Source organism: Pinus tabuliformis, chromosome 3_2 (assembly GCF_031772625.1).
Source record: "Pinus tabuliformis cultivar Carrire ecotype Pingquan chromosome 3_2, CPIR1, whole genome shotgun sequence".
Lineage (NCBI taxonomy): Eukaryota > Viridiplantae > Streptophyta > Pinopsida > Pinales > Pinaceae > Pinus > Pinus tabuliformis.
In genome coordinates, this window is record NC_142302.1 from 839,687,680 (window position 1) to 839,705,789 (window position 18,110).

Here is an 18,110-nt window from a genome sequence, read left to right on the forward strand (position 1 = left end):
AAACGTATTCTGTGGTTTTGCGAAAGGTTTGGCACACCCTCTGCCTAGATCTCCAGAGTAGTTTCTTTTGGCCTTTTTCAAACTCTATAACTGAAAAAGTCCACCCGACCATTTGTCACTTCGGGCTCGTTAAAATATCGAAGGAGACTAGAGTCATCTTTAGCTTTTTCTCGACTCTTTAAAACTGAAAAAGCAAGTTGTGTCTAAAAGCGTCAATAAAATTCATTCAATTCGGAAACACAAATTTCCCCTTTTAATATTTTTGTTGATCGAGTAATCCGCAATCGTGGAAGAAAGTCAATTGAAACCCCGTCGTTCGCGGAGGCTTACGAGTCAACCGTCTTTGTCTCCGGAATCGAAAACAGTACGGACAAAGCGAACTCGTTTAACCGGTTCAAAATCTCCTATAAAAGTTAGAACAAGTGTTCCAACTACATCTGAGGTTCCGGTTACTCCAAACATTTCTGGAAACCCTGCCTCTATAGAAGAAGTTCAACAGCCACAGAAGGACAGTAGTATTGATCCTAGTCTGGGGGCAAATACTTGTATAACTGAACCAGTTCCATCTGTAACCGGTCCAGAGAGTTTTGTTCCTCAAACAACTGTCGCTGTCGAAACAACCACTTCTTCGGCACCAGAAATATTTTACGGACCTGACGGTCTTCCTCTTCCACCGGGTTTGATTGCGATAGAGGAAATTGCAGAGGATCCGCAAGCAAGTACTCCAACCCATTTTGGAGTCGGGGTCACTCTATTTCCTTCATCAGAAGTTAATCCACCACAAGTGGAGGTTCCTGTAGAATCGCTAGGCAATCTATTGGATAGACTTAAAATGTCTGAACAACCGTCATCATCTAGGACTGTGTCAAACGACACAGCGACAGCAGAAGTCCCTGCCGTCACTCCAACAATGTTTGCCGGCATACCAGCTGTCCCGACTAGCTCACAACAGCTAGAAGGAGTCCACCAAGGGACTATTTCGACAGTATGGTCTGTTCCAGTTTGTTCATACAGAGTAATATCCGGCAACTCTTATGTTGAGACTCGCCAAATTGATCTATTTGGAGGTCAATCTGGGCAATCCAGTCCCCAAGGACAATCAATCCCCTTGAGTTCCGGATTGCTACCGTATGGGGGGCAGTATGCCCTTTCATTACCCCCTCCGGGAGGGTACCCATACGGGAGTTCACAACAGTATTCAGGTTATACTGGAATTGCATCAAGTAGTTGGGTACCTATGCTACCTCAACAACCAAGGATTGTATATTCTATGCAACAGTGTGTACCTATGACGAACATCCCAACCACACCGGCTATTGTAACAGTGTCACAAGTTCAAGCGATCCCTGTTGCATGTCAACCTCAGATCTATCAGGTTGTAATGCAACAGCCCCTTGACCATGGGTCACAACCACAATCGCCAACTGGTGGGGCGACACAGGTCCAGACGGGTACAATTACCCCACACCTCGGTCCAACGGTTAGCATAGCACAACAGAACATGGCTTCACAACCATGGCTAGTGCAATACCAACAACTGCAATTCCAGCAGGTGTACCAAGGTTCTGAGCAGCAGATCTTTGCGAACAGTGGACAACCGTATATCCAAAACGGTCAAAACCAACCACTTTACAGTGGTCAAGTCCACCAATCGTATCAGTCATACCAACATCAATTACATTATGCTGGTATGCAAAGGCCCACTGCTCAAGCGATTCCATCGTACCCTGGTTATGCTTCGCCTAATCTGAATCAACAGTTACCATTCGTGGCGACTTTAGAGTTACCCGACTTACACCGGTTAACCAACGATCCGATTGCTTATGCCCCTTGGTGGCCAGCGATTCCTCATAAACTTCCGTCTGACATTCCTAAATTCAATGGAAATCCAGGTGAAGACCCATCGAATCACGTGATGACTTTTCATCTGTGGTGTTCGTCGAACACCCTAAACGACGATTCGATAAGACTTTGCCTTTTTCAGAGGACATTGACAGGTCCAGCGGCTAAATGGTATATTGAATTACCTAGAGCCTCTTTCGACAATTTTAGTTCCCTAGCCACGACTTTCTTAACCCATTTTCAATTACCGATAAGGTATGAAACGGGAACAGAAATATTAACCAACTTCAAGCAGACAACTGCCACCCATATATCTGATCATATACATGAGTGGCGTCGTCGTCGTAGGATGGTGAAAACATACGTTCCCGATCAGCTGTTAGCTAAATGGTTTATAAAGTCGCTACTTCCTGCTATAACGGAAGATGTGGCAAAGGGGGGGGTCGTAACAAAGGAGCAAGTTATCGCTCGTGCACAGTATTTGGACTTAGTTTATACTCAGTCCGGCATGCTCTACGACAAAATACCTAACGCTCCTAGACCGGAATTTTCAATTCCTCCTCCTCCTAAATCCAATAGTGACTCTCATGCCGGTGATGGCGTGATTGGCACGGCAAACGCGAAATCGATAAAGGCTTCGTCAAAGAAAGCCCGTAAGAATTCGGATCAAAATGCAAAAGAAGAAATTCTTGCTTCGGAAGTAAATGTCGTATCAGCAGATAAGGGCAAAGAAACCAATCAACCAGGAAGCAAGAAGAAACAAAACAAAGGGAAGAAGAAGAAACAGGGTGAATCATCTCCTGGAAAAAATTCTTCAAACCCTCCTGGGAAAGGGAAACAAAATTTTCCGTGTCAAATATGTGACGAGGAGGATCATTACACAAAGAATTGTCCATTCAAAGCTGAGTTAAAGAGGTTCTTTAAAAGTTCCCAAACCTCAGCTATGTTGACTGATCCGTTTCCCAACCCAGGTCAAAATATGGTTGATAGTGGAAATGCTTCACCATCGCAAGTACTTATGTTGTCGGTTTCAAAACAGCAGAATGATGCTTTGATTTTGACAAGGAACAAAGATTACAGGAATCCGCAACTGTCGAACGAAAAAGGTAAAGATCAACCAAGCAGTTCGACAACAACTTCAACCGAAGTCGTCCCACCCATAATTCGTGAATTAACAATCAAACCGCCAAAGGGTGTAGTACACAAGTCGACATTTAATCCTCGCGCCAGAGCGGCGCAGCATTATAACATAGTGGAAGATTTGGCACAATCGCCATCCGCTATGTCGACTCTTGAAGTACTACAAAATTGTCCATCCCAAAGGCAGGCGTTGTTATCAGAAATTGGTGGGGTTGATCCTAAGGATTCCAATCTTGTATCCTTTGATCACAAAGGATACGATCCTCAGTTACCAGCTCAACTAGCTTTCCTTATTCAAGTGAAAGCCCTCAACAAAACTGTTCACAGAACAATTATTGATGAGGGAGCATCAACATGTATTATGTCGATGAGTTGCTGGAAAACATTAGGATCTCCAACCTTGTCGCGATCTTCGATGACGTTAAAAGCTTTCGACGGAAGGACTTATACCCCGTACGGTATCCTTAATAACTTGAAGGTTGAACTGGGAGGAAAAACAGTAGAAATTGATGTTGAGGTCATCGATGGAAATCTTGACTACAACATCCTACTGGGTAGACCATGGATTTATGCCATGGCAGCTGTTGTGTCGACTTATTTTAGGAAGATCGCATTCCCGTTTGAAGGAGGGATTACGGTCGTCGACCAACAGAACTTCCTCCCTAATGGTTCACAAGTTACATGAAGCATTCCCATGATCCATGAGAGCAACCATTCGCTTCAAGATATCGGAGTAGGATTATTGAAAGACCCCACATTGATGGGAACTTTCGCGCTACCACCTCCTATTTACATAGGAAATATACCGTTTGTAGCAACCTGCAACATGATATCTTCCACGAAGGTCGCAAAACACAATGTCAACATGGATCATGCGGTTGTTCTGCCCCCAAGCCCTTTAGAAATATTGTAGCAATCAATGTTTCAAGCATGGGAGGCGAACCCAAATTAGTGCTCGTCAAGCATTTGGGTAGATAGGTCTAGAGAATATGGTACCTCATTAGATCCTTGGTCGAAAGTACATGGGACTGACGAAGGAATCTTACAATCAATGTTGATTGAGGGGACACCATGGAATGATCACCACCATCGTTCCCTTCTTCCGGAATATGGAGAAGATACTCAAAGTGACCTTTATCACCCTTTAGTTTTTGAATTCCTAACAAATACTGTAAATACGGTGGATTCTGAGCAAAACTTATCCAATATTGAAGAGACTATAGCCATAAATATCTTGACTAAAACAAGTGTTGTAGAGAATATTTATGTCGGCAAAGGTTGTTCTCCTTCAAAACTGGAAATATATAACGCTCTTTTTCGCGAATTTAGAGATGTCTTTGCTTGGTCATATGATGAAATGCCGGGCATTGACTCGAGTATCATTGAACATGAAATTAAAATGTATCCTGATGTCAAACCAGTAAGACAACGGCTTCGGCAGGTGCACCCCAAGAAAGCCACTGCCATTAAGGCAGAAGTTGAAAAACTTCTCCATGCTGGATTCATCTACCCGGTTCCTCTAACCGATTGGGTATCGAATATTGTCCCTGTTATGAAGAAACAAGGGATGATCAGAGTGTGTGTCGATTATAGGGATGTAAACCAAGCTTGTCCGAAGGACAACTACCCTACACCCTTCATCGACCAGATAATTGATGAATGCGCCGGATGTGAAATCTTTTCATTTATGGATGGATTTTCCAGGTATAATCAAATAAATATCCGCCCACAGGACCAGTCAAAGACTGCATTTATTTGTCCGTGGGGCACATTCGCTTATCGAAAATTACCCTTTAGTTTAAAGAACGCAGGGGCGACGTTTCAGAGGGAAATGAATTATGCTTTCCATGACATCAAGAACATTGTTCAACCTTATCTCGATGACCTTCCTACTCATTCGCGAAAGCGGACTGATCATCCGCAGCATTTAAGAGCGATATTTCTACGTTGCCGACACTACAAGATAAGACTCAATCCACACAAATGTGTGTTTTGCGTTAGTTCTGGTCGTTTACTTGGCTTTGTAGTCTCTAAGGATGGGATTCGTCTCGACCCCTGCAAGGTTCAGGCAATCATTAATTTGCCTCCACCTTCAAATTTGCTTCAGATTCAGAAACTCCAAGGGAAAGAAAACTTTCTGAGGAGGTTCATTCCAAATTACGCAGAACTTGCTAAAGGTTATACTCGTCTTTTGAAAAACGATGTACCTTTCGTCTGGGACCAAGTGGCGCAGGCTTCCTTTGATGCTCTGAAAGATTGTCTAGTAAAAGCATCATTAATGTACGCCCTGGACTATCAAAGAGATTTTAACCTGTATCTGGCTGCAGCGGATACGACCATTGCGATGGTTTTAGTTCAAGAAGTCGATGGAATAGAACATCCTATATATTATTTAAGTAAAAACTTAAATGATACAGAAAGTAAATAGTCTTATGTTGAAAAACTAGCGCTTGTAGCTGTTCAAGCGATTCAAAGGTTTCGACATTATGTCCTCTTTCGGAAAACTACCATTTTATCAGATTGCAACCCCATGACTTATATACTGTCGCGACAGTTGCTGGGGGGCAAATATTCGAAATGGATAGCGATCCTTCAAGAGTTTGATCTGGAATTTTTAAAATCCAAATCAAAGAAAGCTCTAGTTTTCACAGAATTATTGTGCGATCTCCCATCGTCGTCTAACGATGAAACATCAGAAGAGTCAATCGTGGACGAAAGTTTGTTTCTGATATCTACAAGCGATGAGTGGTATGGAGATATCATAGTTTATCTCCAAACCCAAAAATTCAGGCCAAACACCTCTCACTCTGAACAGAAACGTATACGATACCAAGCAAAAGACTACATGATCGTCGATGATACACTTTACCGTCGTGGTATCGATACAGTTCTGAGGAGGTGCCTTACCCATGAAGAGGCCGAAAAAGCCCTGAATGAATGTCATTTAGGCGCGTGTGGGGGGCATCAATCTGGATATGCAACAACACAAAAAATCTTACGAGCAGGATACTTCTGGCCAACCATGTTCAAAGATTGCATAACCGCAGTCAGAAGTTACCATGCTTGTCAAATTTTTGATAGCAAAACCAGACGACCACCCGCACCTTTACAGCCGATAGTTGCTGTTGCGCCCTTCGCCAAGTGGGGCATCGATTTCATGCAATGTAACCCCACCTCGACCGGGGGGCTTGGGTATATCATAGTCGTTGTTGACTATTTCACCAAATGGGCCGAGGCGATGCCTACATTGGATAACACTGATGAAACAGCTGCCCTTTTCTTTTTCAATCATGTAGTCGCCAGGTTCGGCGTACCACAGGCTATAGTTACAGATCATGGGTCGCATTTTCGCAATCACATGATGGTCGAATTAGCTGCCAAGCTAGGGCTATCTCACGACAGCTCTACCCCGTATTATCCGCAAGCCAATGGACAAGTTGAAGCAATCAACAAGGTCCTGAAGCGTATGTTGCAAAGGATGATCGGGGTTCATAAAAGAAGGTGGCACCTAATCCTGTACTCAGCATTGTGGGCTTACCGAACGTCGGTAAAGAACGCAACCGGGTTCACACCTTTTCAACTGGTGTATGGCCTGGAAGCAGTCTTGCCGATCTAGTGCGAAATTTCGTCACTTAAACTCGCAATTGATCTCCTCCCCAGAACTTCAGAAGAGGAGGCTCGTTTCTTGGAACTAATCCAGTTGGACAAAACCCGTCATGACGCCGCTTTGGCTAACGAAGCCCATAAGAAACGAGTCAAGGCTCAGTTCGACAAAAATGTCAAACCTCGTATCTTCTCAGAAGGTGATTTGGTCTTGCTTTATGACCAAGAATCCGATAAATTGGGAGCAGGTAAATTCAAATCCTTATGGATGGGCCCCTATATTGTTAAAAGGGTGTTAGCAAAAGGAGCCTACGAGTTAATGGATTATGAAGAAATTCCACTGGCGCAGCCCCGTAACGGGTTGTACCTGAAGCGTTACAATGCTTAAATAGTAACCTGCATGCTTTTGTTGTATTTTGTTTTCGCTAAAGTATGTGTTCTGGTCGAGTGATCCACCTTTTTCATTTGTTGCAGATGTAGAGCCTTCTGGAGACATGTGTCGGATATGCCGACGGAGCGAGTCGTAGTTCGCGGAACCTATCCTCCGCAGCTTGGGCCATTTTTTATCCAAGCGGCGAGTTAGTAAGTTTCAGAGGTGTATGTATTGGGCAATCAACGAATAACATCGCTGAGTATAGCGCGTTGATAGAACTACTCTCTGATGCCATCACTCATGGCATATGCCGACTAATTGTCAGGCTAGACTCACAGCTCGTAATACTACAACTCAATGGTATATATTCCGTTCGCGATCCATCTATTTATCGCATGTTCCTAAGGGTTAAGATTTTGGAAAGACAATTTGATTCAATTCAATACCAGCATATTTCCAAAAACTTAAACACATTAACCGACTCATTAGCAAATTATGTGTTAGATAGACATTTGCGACATCTATAAAAGAGACAAATCATCAATGACTGTACATATGGATCATATAACTCAACCAGAATAAAACTCGAAAATCAAAATATATATAAGCTGTTTATAGTTCATACATAATGTTCTGTAACCAAGACAAAATTGGTCATATGACCTAAAACTCAAAAAGATGCTAGGGGGCACCCTAGCCTAGTGGTGCTCATGATAGCACGTCATGGCCTGTGCAATCATGCGCAAGAGATGAGTCCATCGTCTAGGCACACCAGTAGTGTGTCGCTGCAGCTGTAAAGGTAACTCATCAATCCTCACATCGGGAATGCCGAGAGTAAGGCTCTCAACCTGCTCCTGCACAGCTGTAAGGGTCTCAGTATCGTCAAGGTCGCAGAGAATAACTCTCCTAGCAGGCTCCACTGCCGAGGCAGCAACTGGCAGTCTCGGACGAACTGCTGGACGGACAGGACCAACATCTGCATGCACCCAAGAGTATGATTAAAAGTCTTGATAGAATAAAGCACAGCGACATTATGAATAAAACAGTAAACAGTGATATGGTCAAAGAGTTTACCAATAGCGCCCCACTGTTCGCCATCCGGTAACACCAAATCCGGATCACCTCGGAAGTCCATACCCACATATGGATACTCGGAAAAGACCATCTCCTGGCGCTCGAACCACCTGAAGAAGGCATCAGTAAAAGTAATCTGAGGTTGACCAGCATGCCTAGACATGTGATGGACCCACCTCTGCATGCGTGGCTCGGTCGGAGAAGGCAAGTCGAGTATAATATATTGAGGCTGCATCACTGGGATTTTCTCCAAGGCGAAGGCAGTCAGAATAGAACAAAATCCAAAGTTCTTCAGCTTCCCGTCCTTCACCTTGGTCAACTGACTTTTCATCTGAACAAGTACTGCATCACACCAGTTGAATACTTTCGGTTGGAGACACTCCAAGGCGTGCTGCACATAAGATCTATTGGCAACATGTAGAGCTGCGCTACCGGCCATCCTACCAATGGTATACAGAATGGACCTGAGAGACCTGTCAGTGATCTCACGGATAACAACCTTGCCGTCTCTGCTCGGCTGGGAACCTTCCCTGCAATACTGGCGGACATAATCTCTCATGGAGTCAGTCCCCCGGGTTGTACCTGACAAAGAAATGGGGGCACCTCGCCTTGACAATCTAGTCAAGAAGTAAATGTCCTCTATGGTCAAGGGGATGGATTTCCCCTAATCTGGAATACTTGGTTAATGGGATCCCAAGCATCAAGCATATACTGCAGCAAAGTGATCTGTGCTCTCATGCTAGAAATACGGAAAAACTTCAGCAGGCCACAGTTCCGCAGCGCGTTCACCGTGACAGGGTCATGGAGGGCAATCATGTCCTCCTCTTCATGTTCTCGTTCTCGCCATGTAAGGGACATTTTGTTCAAAGTTCCCTGCAAGACAAACAAGAGAAGGAGTAAGTTCCTGAGTTTGATGAAAAACTGGCGAAAATTCATCAAAAAATGAGCTGAAAACTCAGTTTTCTGAGCCCAACGCAGGCAAAGAGTGTCCCACCTGCGTTGAAGGTCAGGCTGCCTTAAGGCAGCTTGACATTCAACGCAGGTTTCGAATGGGAAACCTGCACTGAAGTTAGGGTGCCTTGGCAAAACCCCTGAGGCTCAGAAAAGCTGGGAAACAGGCACAAAACTGAAAAAGGAAACCATGAAAAGAAAGAGCTAGGGTTTAGCCCCTACCTGGTCCAGACGGCGTTGAAAATCGTCCGCAGAATCTCCTGGAATCAGCTGGTGAAAATCAAGGGGGAAGAGGCACCTCCAGAGCTCCAACAAACCAAATGCAAATGAAATGGTAAAATGAGAGGTAAAAACACTTTTTAATAGCTTTTTACGTAGTTCAAAGCAAAATATTAGGGTTTTCATCTCATGATTATGTATTTCTAACAAAGTTTGTTGCAGCAATTGAGAAATGCAATACTATCCTTGAAAAGAGAAAAGCTATTTATGGTAAAAATAAAAAATTGACCATATAAATCGAGCAGTTTTAGCATAAAGTTCATGCTTGTTAAAAAATAAACGCAAGATCCGAGCAGTTTTAACGCGGTCTTCATGCTCGTTAAAAAATAAATATAAGCAGTGAGCAATGTTTCCTCCAGAGTTTAAGCTCATTTTTAACTAAAAAATGAACCTATTCCGGTAAATAACCACTGTGATCGTAAGTTTATCAGCCATAAAAGCCTTGGTCGTGTTTGCACCTGCCACCTCCACTTTCGTTTGGCCGATCGTTCACCTCCATATGATTGTTTACCTATTTTGAGGAACAACTGCGAAGAGTGATTTCACCTAGCCATCCTTGTGACACTGCCGTGATTGGAAAATTCCAACCTGTACCTGGAATCAGTTGCTATCCCTGTTTATCACTCGTTCCTCAAAAGACGAGTCTTCTTTGAGCTCTTTTCAACTGACTCGTAAAATATGAAAAGATTGCCGAGTTTTGGCCTTCCAGCTCGTTAAAAGGATCGGAAGAGCTATCCCTCCTCTAGATTTTAATCTTTTTGGACCTGAGGGATTATTGCACAAAAAGGTCGAGCGCTTGTTTTATTCGGCTCGTTAAAGTTATCGAAAACTCATCCCTTCTGTATTGTTTTATACTTTTTCGGACTTAAGGGATTAGATGACGAAAAAGGAATTTTGGAGTTAACTTTATGTACCTTTTCAGACTCTCTAAAAATGAAAAGGACCAAGTTTTCCTTGTCGTTAGACTCGTTAAAATGATTAAATAGTGACAAACTTGTCTTTAGACGAGAACGAGTTTCCCTATCGCTAGGCTCGTTAAAACATAGCGATGGGCTTGCCCGAAGAGCAGGTTATAGAACAAGCATATGTTATCCTCCTCAAGCTTGACAAAAATAAAGAGGTACTGGTCAGAAATGACTGGGGAAAAATTGGGAGAACCTCAAAGCTTTAATGGTAGCAAGTCGCTCTTGAACATGACACTTTTCCTCCGTACCACATCGGGTTGGGTTGTTTCATTCACCGGTCTCATCACCATGGTCTCGCCAAACCATCCACATTTGGGGTAATGCTACCGATCCATCGCATCAGTGTCGTTATATGTTCAAGAGATGTTGTTCAGAAAGAGTCAACCGTGTCCCATCCACTGCCATACATTATCCTTCATCCATTCATGACCGCCACCCTGAATCATATGTCACAGATTGTTTTCACCTCCATTAAAATCATTAGCTCCGTTCCGTGTCACTGATGTGGGATTCATTAAGGCCCTCCTTTGACGGATCACTTCTTGTCGACTTCAGCTCATTATCCAAGAAGTTGATCTAGGAACAACCCCCTCAGTACTTTGAAGCTTGCATGCCTCAATGGCAAGTTTCTCACTTCCGGCGACAGGTATACATCAATGACCTTCGACCAGAAGATTTTGCGTGGTGTTCGACGCCAAGTCCTTTATTCACACCACGTGAATTGTACTGCAGTACCTTGAGGGTCATTATCATTATCGGTGATTCCTCTCGCGCTTGTTAACGGTTTACATCATTGACCGGTAATCAAGCGATGTCTTTCCATGTTCGACTTCAGCGCAATTCTCACATGGATCGACTTGTACTTAGAGTGAAGATCGAACGAGTTTGAAGATTCCGGATCTAGTTTCATCCATCCGGGCTGCGATATATATTCAGGAAATATAAAAACATTGACATGTGCAGCAGATGATCATCCTACTCGAAGGATGATAATTTCAGCAGAGAATTATCAGTCTACCATCAACCGATTGTCTGTTCTATGTACAGAAAAATGTATTTATAAAGCTTAGCATGGGAATGCCCGCCTCAGCTAGATCATGAAAGCAGTATGAAACATAATGTATTGTATTGTATCTTATTACAGGTCACCTCTCAGCGATTGAATGAACTTCGGATCTTCCTGATAAAGCATTTCACCCGATAAACGACCTCATACTTTAGGGGGCAACTGTTATAGACATTTTTGTGCCTTACAGCATGAAGCATGAAATGTCCATAATCTAAGGGATCCAAAGTCCCTAAACATGTTGTTCCTACCCCTAGAGGAACAAGGCCAGCAAACCACAGCACTGAATAAAAGTTCTCCACCTGAAAACACTCAAAAACAAGGCAATTTTGGATCATGTCAACTGCTCCACTGAGCATCTGCGCTGAATGTCAACTGCTCCACTGTCTACCTGCATTGAATGTCAACTGCAAAGAAGGCTACCTGTGATGGGCGAGTTTGGACATGTGGCACAGTCATTCCTCAAGGTGTCAATGCCCAGGAAGCTTCCAAAATGACACTTGGATCAGGGAATTCGACTGGTGATGAGTAAGAGGTTCTAGATCTCCAAGTGGAAGCAAGAACCTCCAAGTGGACTCAAGAACTGAAGAATAACTGAAATGAGAGAGGACACTAGTCAGCTTCATGCCAGCCTCAAGATGACTCATCCTTTCTCCAAAACTCCTATATATAGATCTCTCTCATGAGGTCTAGAGAGGTTGGAATCTTGTGAATGTAAAGAATTACTGTTGGTTTGAGTTTAGAACTATTGGGTGATTTGCTTTGAAGGAGGTGAAAAGGAGATTTCTTTCTGCTGGGAAGGTGATGCTGGATTGGGCCTCTTATGGTTGTATCACTTCCTGAACCTTACTTCTTCCATTAATAAAGCATTTGAGGTTCTTCTATATGCATGTGTCTCAATGGTGTGTTGTTATACTTATGTATTTGATTTATTCTAATCCTTGAATCAATTATGAATGTATGCTTCTTGTAGTTTCCCTCTCTTTCTATTTTGCAGGATCTTGGTGTAGCTGGGCCAGTGAAAGAGCAAGGAGCTGGGGGCAAGCAGCAAGGAGAGAAGATTGGATCAACCATTAGCGAAAGACATCGGTTAGGGGATCTATTTCTCCCCTCTTTTACATCTCATAAAGAAGTAATCTCAGATAGCTTTGCTTTGATTGTTGCTAAGGAACTATCACCCTTAGAGTGGGATAGGGTCATTCCGTATTGGATACTTTTCCCAACAACACCCGTTCACTGCCATCTAGCTGCTCCCCTACTTCCCTTCTGGAAGTTCTCGGTGTGACTCCCTCTGAGCCTCGATTTCCCTCCTGGAAACCCCTCTGCCAATTTCGAGATGCCCCTAGTTCGATCCTTAGTGCAGCTACACCAATGATCCGGATTTCTTGGCTAGAAATCCTCAGTAGCAACTCCCTCCTCTTTGGTCTTGCCCTGTTAGGTACTGCTCTGACTACAATCTCCCACTAACTTCACTCTGCAACTTACCCACAACCTCCTAAGCCCCAACAAACTTACGGTTGGAGCTTCTAGGCTCTGCGCAATACCGACACCAGCAAAATCCGCACCTCCTGGTCACTGGCGTCAATCCTTCCTGACTGAGAAAAATGACCGGGCACTACGTAGGTCGAGTCTTCTCCCCTTTTCCATTTCGTTGATCCTCTTCCCAACTCAAACTTGATGACACAGGCACTGCATCACCCCTTCCTTGCAGCTTCTCGGCTAGGAACAAGTTCTGTCACTCGGGATAACTATTTCTACTGCTACTGCTCTGCTCGGCTGATGCCCTCAGTTCTCCTATGATCTGGAACAACACTCTGATACCATGTTGGAATTTCTAAGTCTAACCCGTTAGAAACCCTTCATGTACTTTCTGATTTATTTATTCCTACTTGTTCTAATTAATTAAAAGGTTATTTACCATGTAAATACTAAAAATAAATACAAGTACATGCTTAACACATTACAGATCATCAACTTAAGGAAACAAAACAAGCACACAAGTGACTCCGTTGTTTTTGGACTAATGTCCCCGGAAAAACCCAATGTGGGAAAATCGGTGCACCTATATAAGGGTTTGTATTATTAAGCAGTTTCAGAATACAATCTGGGTGCTAAAACTGGCTAACCCAACAGAGAATAATCTCGATAGTAGTATCTCCTTCGGAGACAGATATTTCGGCTAAAACCCCGGATAAACACTCTAATAGCTCCCAGCTCTAATCTGCCCCATGAAAACCCCAGCGTCAGCCTCTAGGGACTGCGTCAGCCCTTTCTGGCCCAGTGTCTACCAACATCACCCTAACTCGCCCTACGTCAGCCTTTGGACGCATTGTGTCAGCCCTTAGAGCCTCTACATCACCCACGCTAGCTCTCTAAGGCATTGCACAACTCCTGGTTGCCTCTGCGTGAGCCTTGGCTGGCTTTGTGTGAACCTATGTCTGGCTCTACGTCCCTCTCTACCGGATTCTGCATTGATCCTCCCGGTACTATCTCTACCTCTCTGCTTTTGTATTCACTATCCCTCAACTGCGACTTTGATCACTCCTTCGATTTCCTCAGCAAGCCCAACCCCAAAAAATTAAATTCTTGATCAACTCGGTGTATTCTCCAAGTGACCCTCGAGCCTCCTCTTATACTTTTCTCTTTGAAAAATCAACGACTGAGATTAAGTCCCTAATCAATGGCTAAGATTAAGATTTATTATGTGTTTCTTGGATAGGGTAAATATTTTCACTCATATTTTTTAGTTAGTAAATATTTTCACTCATATTTTTTAGTTGGTAAATTATCCCTTTTTAAAGTAGAAATATTACCTTCGATCAAGATACCATGGTTGAGGGGTCTTTCTTTAATCAAATTTGCCAAGGACTTAGACCTGGCCTTGCCTATTTCCTTCTGACATCAGACAAACCCACCTAACCTCTGCTCAACTAAACATGGGAGATTACAAGATAAAATAATCATCACTTTACCATGAAGACCACAATTAACAGCAACTGTGATTTTTTCCATGCTATTAGTGACACCTACAAAAATCATCAATGGTATAATAGAAAAACACAACATTGCTTGTCATATTAACAAGACATTATACCTTGAGAAGAATTAATCAACTACATTAGATTAGGGAGAATATTTTGCTGAGTTTTGAGTCTCCTTCCCCATAAAATAATGCTTCCATTGTCAGAAGGCCTACACAATGGAGTACATCTCCTTATTATAGGTGGGATGTCTCTAAATAATATCAAAGAGTGTTTCACTATGATAGGCCATCGAATGTCCTTGTTGAGTGAGGATTGCAGCAATAGCATAGTCAAAGCCATTTTCCTTAATCTCAAATGGTTGTTGTAAGTCTAGCATGGTGAGGATTAGTGTATGGAGTAAAAAAGAAAAAATAAATGATTTTCAGCCTTTATGAAATAGATTCCTGAACCCTTTTCACACTCATGTCACGACAAAGTACTGCAGAAAAAAAAAAAAAAAAAAAAACTGCAATATCCGATCCTATTTATCATAATCGATTTGTTAACATGGTGGTTATCCGTATTCTTAAAAACGGAAAAAGATCATTGGCTTATTGAATTCTTTATCGAGCCATCAAAAAGGTTCAACAAAAGACAGATAAAAATCCACTATCTGTTCTATGCCAAGCAATACGTAGAGTAACTCCCAATGTAACAGTAAAAAAAAAAAGTACATAACAAAAAGCGCTACCCTTTAGGGTTATAGAAATTCCCATAGTAAGAAGCTTAAACAGATCATCGAATGTCTTCTAATAATTTTTTCTTGGAAACATGTGCAGCTTATTTTTTTTTCTCATACATTACAAACCAAATTTGGAATGTAACTCTTATCCCATGTTGATTTGTAACTATCCTTAAATTTTGGCATTTATGTGTTCTAGTGGGATTGTAATTCCCATATCTTAGATTTATAAGAGACAAGAAGAATTATAATTCCCATATGGAAATAATATTAGTCTCCTCAGGGATTAGGAAAGGTGTTAATATGACATGGCTACACTCTCTCTATTAAATCATGTCCATCCTCGTGTATTTTCAACTATTAGTCCCTAGGTAATTTCAATCCTGGAATTTTGTTGTATATATGATATGTGTGCAATTAGACAATAATAACGACACTCACAAAAGAAAGAACAGATGTAAGTACAAAGGAGATTGTCACATGACACATGTACACTCTATAGTTGATAATATCCCTCTCTCTTTATATATATATATATATATATATATATATATATATATATATATAGATATATATATATATATATAAAGAGAAAGATCATCTTAAACCAAGTCACATATGAAATATTTACAATGAGGTAGGTGACATATGACATATAAATTACAAAAGGACAAATTACAAATACAATACATTTGGAATTTGGACCAAGTACACTAGGCTAATACTCATCGATTTTCCTTGGTAACGAAAAGAGACTCTTGCATGAGAAAGGAAATAATAAATATATGTCAACTAGCAAGGCCCTTTCCCTTGGTACCTCCTTCCCCAAGCTCATGATGCCCTGAGAAGTCTTCTCCACCAACAACCTAGTATTGCTAAAGGAAGTGGGATCTATCACACTTACTAGTTTTTTGAAAACAATAATACCCTCCTCCATTAAGGGCATTGTTGCCATTGTTTTAAAAGAAGAATATGCGTATCCTCCCCTACTAGGAGTTGATGTTGTGTTGCCTTTAATCGCATTGAGTCCCACAAATTTGATCTAGAAAGGGGTAGACCCTTCTTCTCCCCCTCCCTCCTTTAGAGATGTTGCCATCCATATTATCCTCCCAATTTGTCGTGGTTTTTATGTGGAAAAGTCCCAAAATGTTCCTTCTATCAATCTCAACCCTTATATGGAAAAGTCCCAAAATGTTCCTTCTATCAATCTCAACCCTTACAGGCAGTGTTTTAGAAGAAATTTCAATTTCCCTAGAAACTAGCTCCGTCAAGGCAACTGATGTCAATGATGTTGACCACATTGAGACATTCATGCCATTATGAATTCTAGGGAAATTGGCAATCCAACACTTGTTAACAGGTACTCTGTCATGAGTGGATCTAAAGGGGAGGAGAATGTCAAAGAGGGTAAAAGGAATTCTATAGGAGCCAAAGTAGAAAACAAGAGTTTTGTGGGACTGATTATAGACAAGATAAATGTTGAAGGGGAACAAAAGCTCAGTTTAATAAAGCTTGCCAGCCTTATTGAGATAAATGTCGAGAAAGGTGCTAAGAAGTTCGATCTTCAAGGAATATTGATGGGAAAAGTTGAGTGGTTGCCTGACTCAATTGGAAAGCTTAATAATCTTACTGAAATCATTTTGTCTGAAAATAGGATAGTGACCCTTCCTAGGAAAATTGAAGGGTTTTCCAAGTTAAACAAACAGGATACTCATGCAAATCAGCTAATGGATCCTCTAGATTCCATTGGTGAGTTACCCAATCTAACCGATCTAGACTTGCATGGCAATCACTTACAGACTCTACCTGCTTCAGTTGGAAATCTTTCTCAGATTGTATCCTTGGACTTGAGTTCAAATCAACTTTCATCACTGCCTGAGTCTGTTAGACAACTTAGAAATTTGAAAAGACTGAGTATTGAGACAAATGAAATTGAAGAGCTACCGTATAGAATTGATCAATATGTTGTTGAGCTTCGAGCAAAATACAATCAACTCAAAGCTCTGCGTAAAGTTATTGGCAAGCTTGAATCATTACAAGTCCTAACATAGAACTATAACGGAATAAAGAGCCTTCCGTCAACCATGGGTTCTTTAACCTATTTGAAAGAACTTGATGTAAGCTTTAATGAAATGGAATTGATACCGAAGAGTTTATGCCTTGCCACAAATGTTGTTAAGCTTAATGTTGGCAGCAATTTTGCTAACTTACAGAAGCTCCCACGATCTATTGGAAATTTTGGGATGTTTGAAGAGTTAGATATTAGAAATGATCAAATAAACGTCCTTCCTCACTCTTTTCATATGCTTACATATCTTCAATTTCTTAAATATGAAGAGACACCACTAGAGATACCACTAAGGCATATTATTGAGAATGGAGCTAAGGTCGTTGTACAGTTTATGATTGGTTGTGTTGCAGAAGGGGATGCAACAGTAAAAGAGACAAAGCCAAAGGGAGGTGGTCAATATTCTGTTCATGTTTGAGCCTTGAGGAAATGCAAGTGGGCTGAAGTTATGGAGGAAAACCATTAAACGCACCTAATGCAGAAGCAAGCTTGTCTAGTAATACATAATCTAGTTGTTTGAAATCCCAAAATTAGACCAATCATACTGGAGAAAGGTCTAGAAAAGCTTGTAAGAAAGGTCGAGGTAAAACCATAAAACATGAAAGATACAAAGATACAGCTACCCCAATGAATAATGTTGGACAAAGACTAAGGTTAAAAAAAATTGATGAGCAGATTAACCAGGTACAAAACAAAATTGAGCAAAAGAGTATTATTTTACAAGAAGAAAGTCACGTTATGTGACATGAAAGAATCATTTGGTCACATTGAGAGAATTCAGGAACGTAATAAAATTCTAGATCCATGGTGGGATTCCCTGAAAAATCAGATCCTTCCAGCAAAAAGGAATGTGCATGCCATTAAGGAAGAAATTGGTGCCTTGAACTTTGGTTTAAGGCAATTACAAGGTCAATGGGTTAATGAAAATTCTATTTGACAAGAAGCATTGAAGACTCCAGAAAGCCAGAAGGATGAGATATTTGTTGAACTGAGTTGCAGAATTGGTGTAGCATATCAAGATTGCTTTATAGAGGCGGCTAGAAG

The 18,110-nt window shown here is 41.7% G+C and overlaps 1 pseudogene; it reads left to right on the plus strand.

Moving 5' to 3' along the window:
- The first annotated feature begins 16,317 nt into the window (after window positions 1-16,317).
- On the plus strand, window positions 16,318-17,510 carry LOC149183277 (uncharacterized; annotated as a pseudogene).
- The last annotated feature ends 600 nt before the right edge of the window (window positions 17,511-18,110 follow it).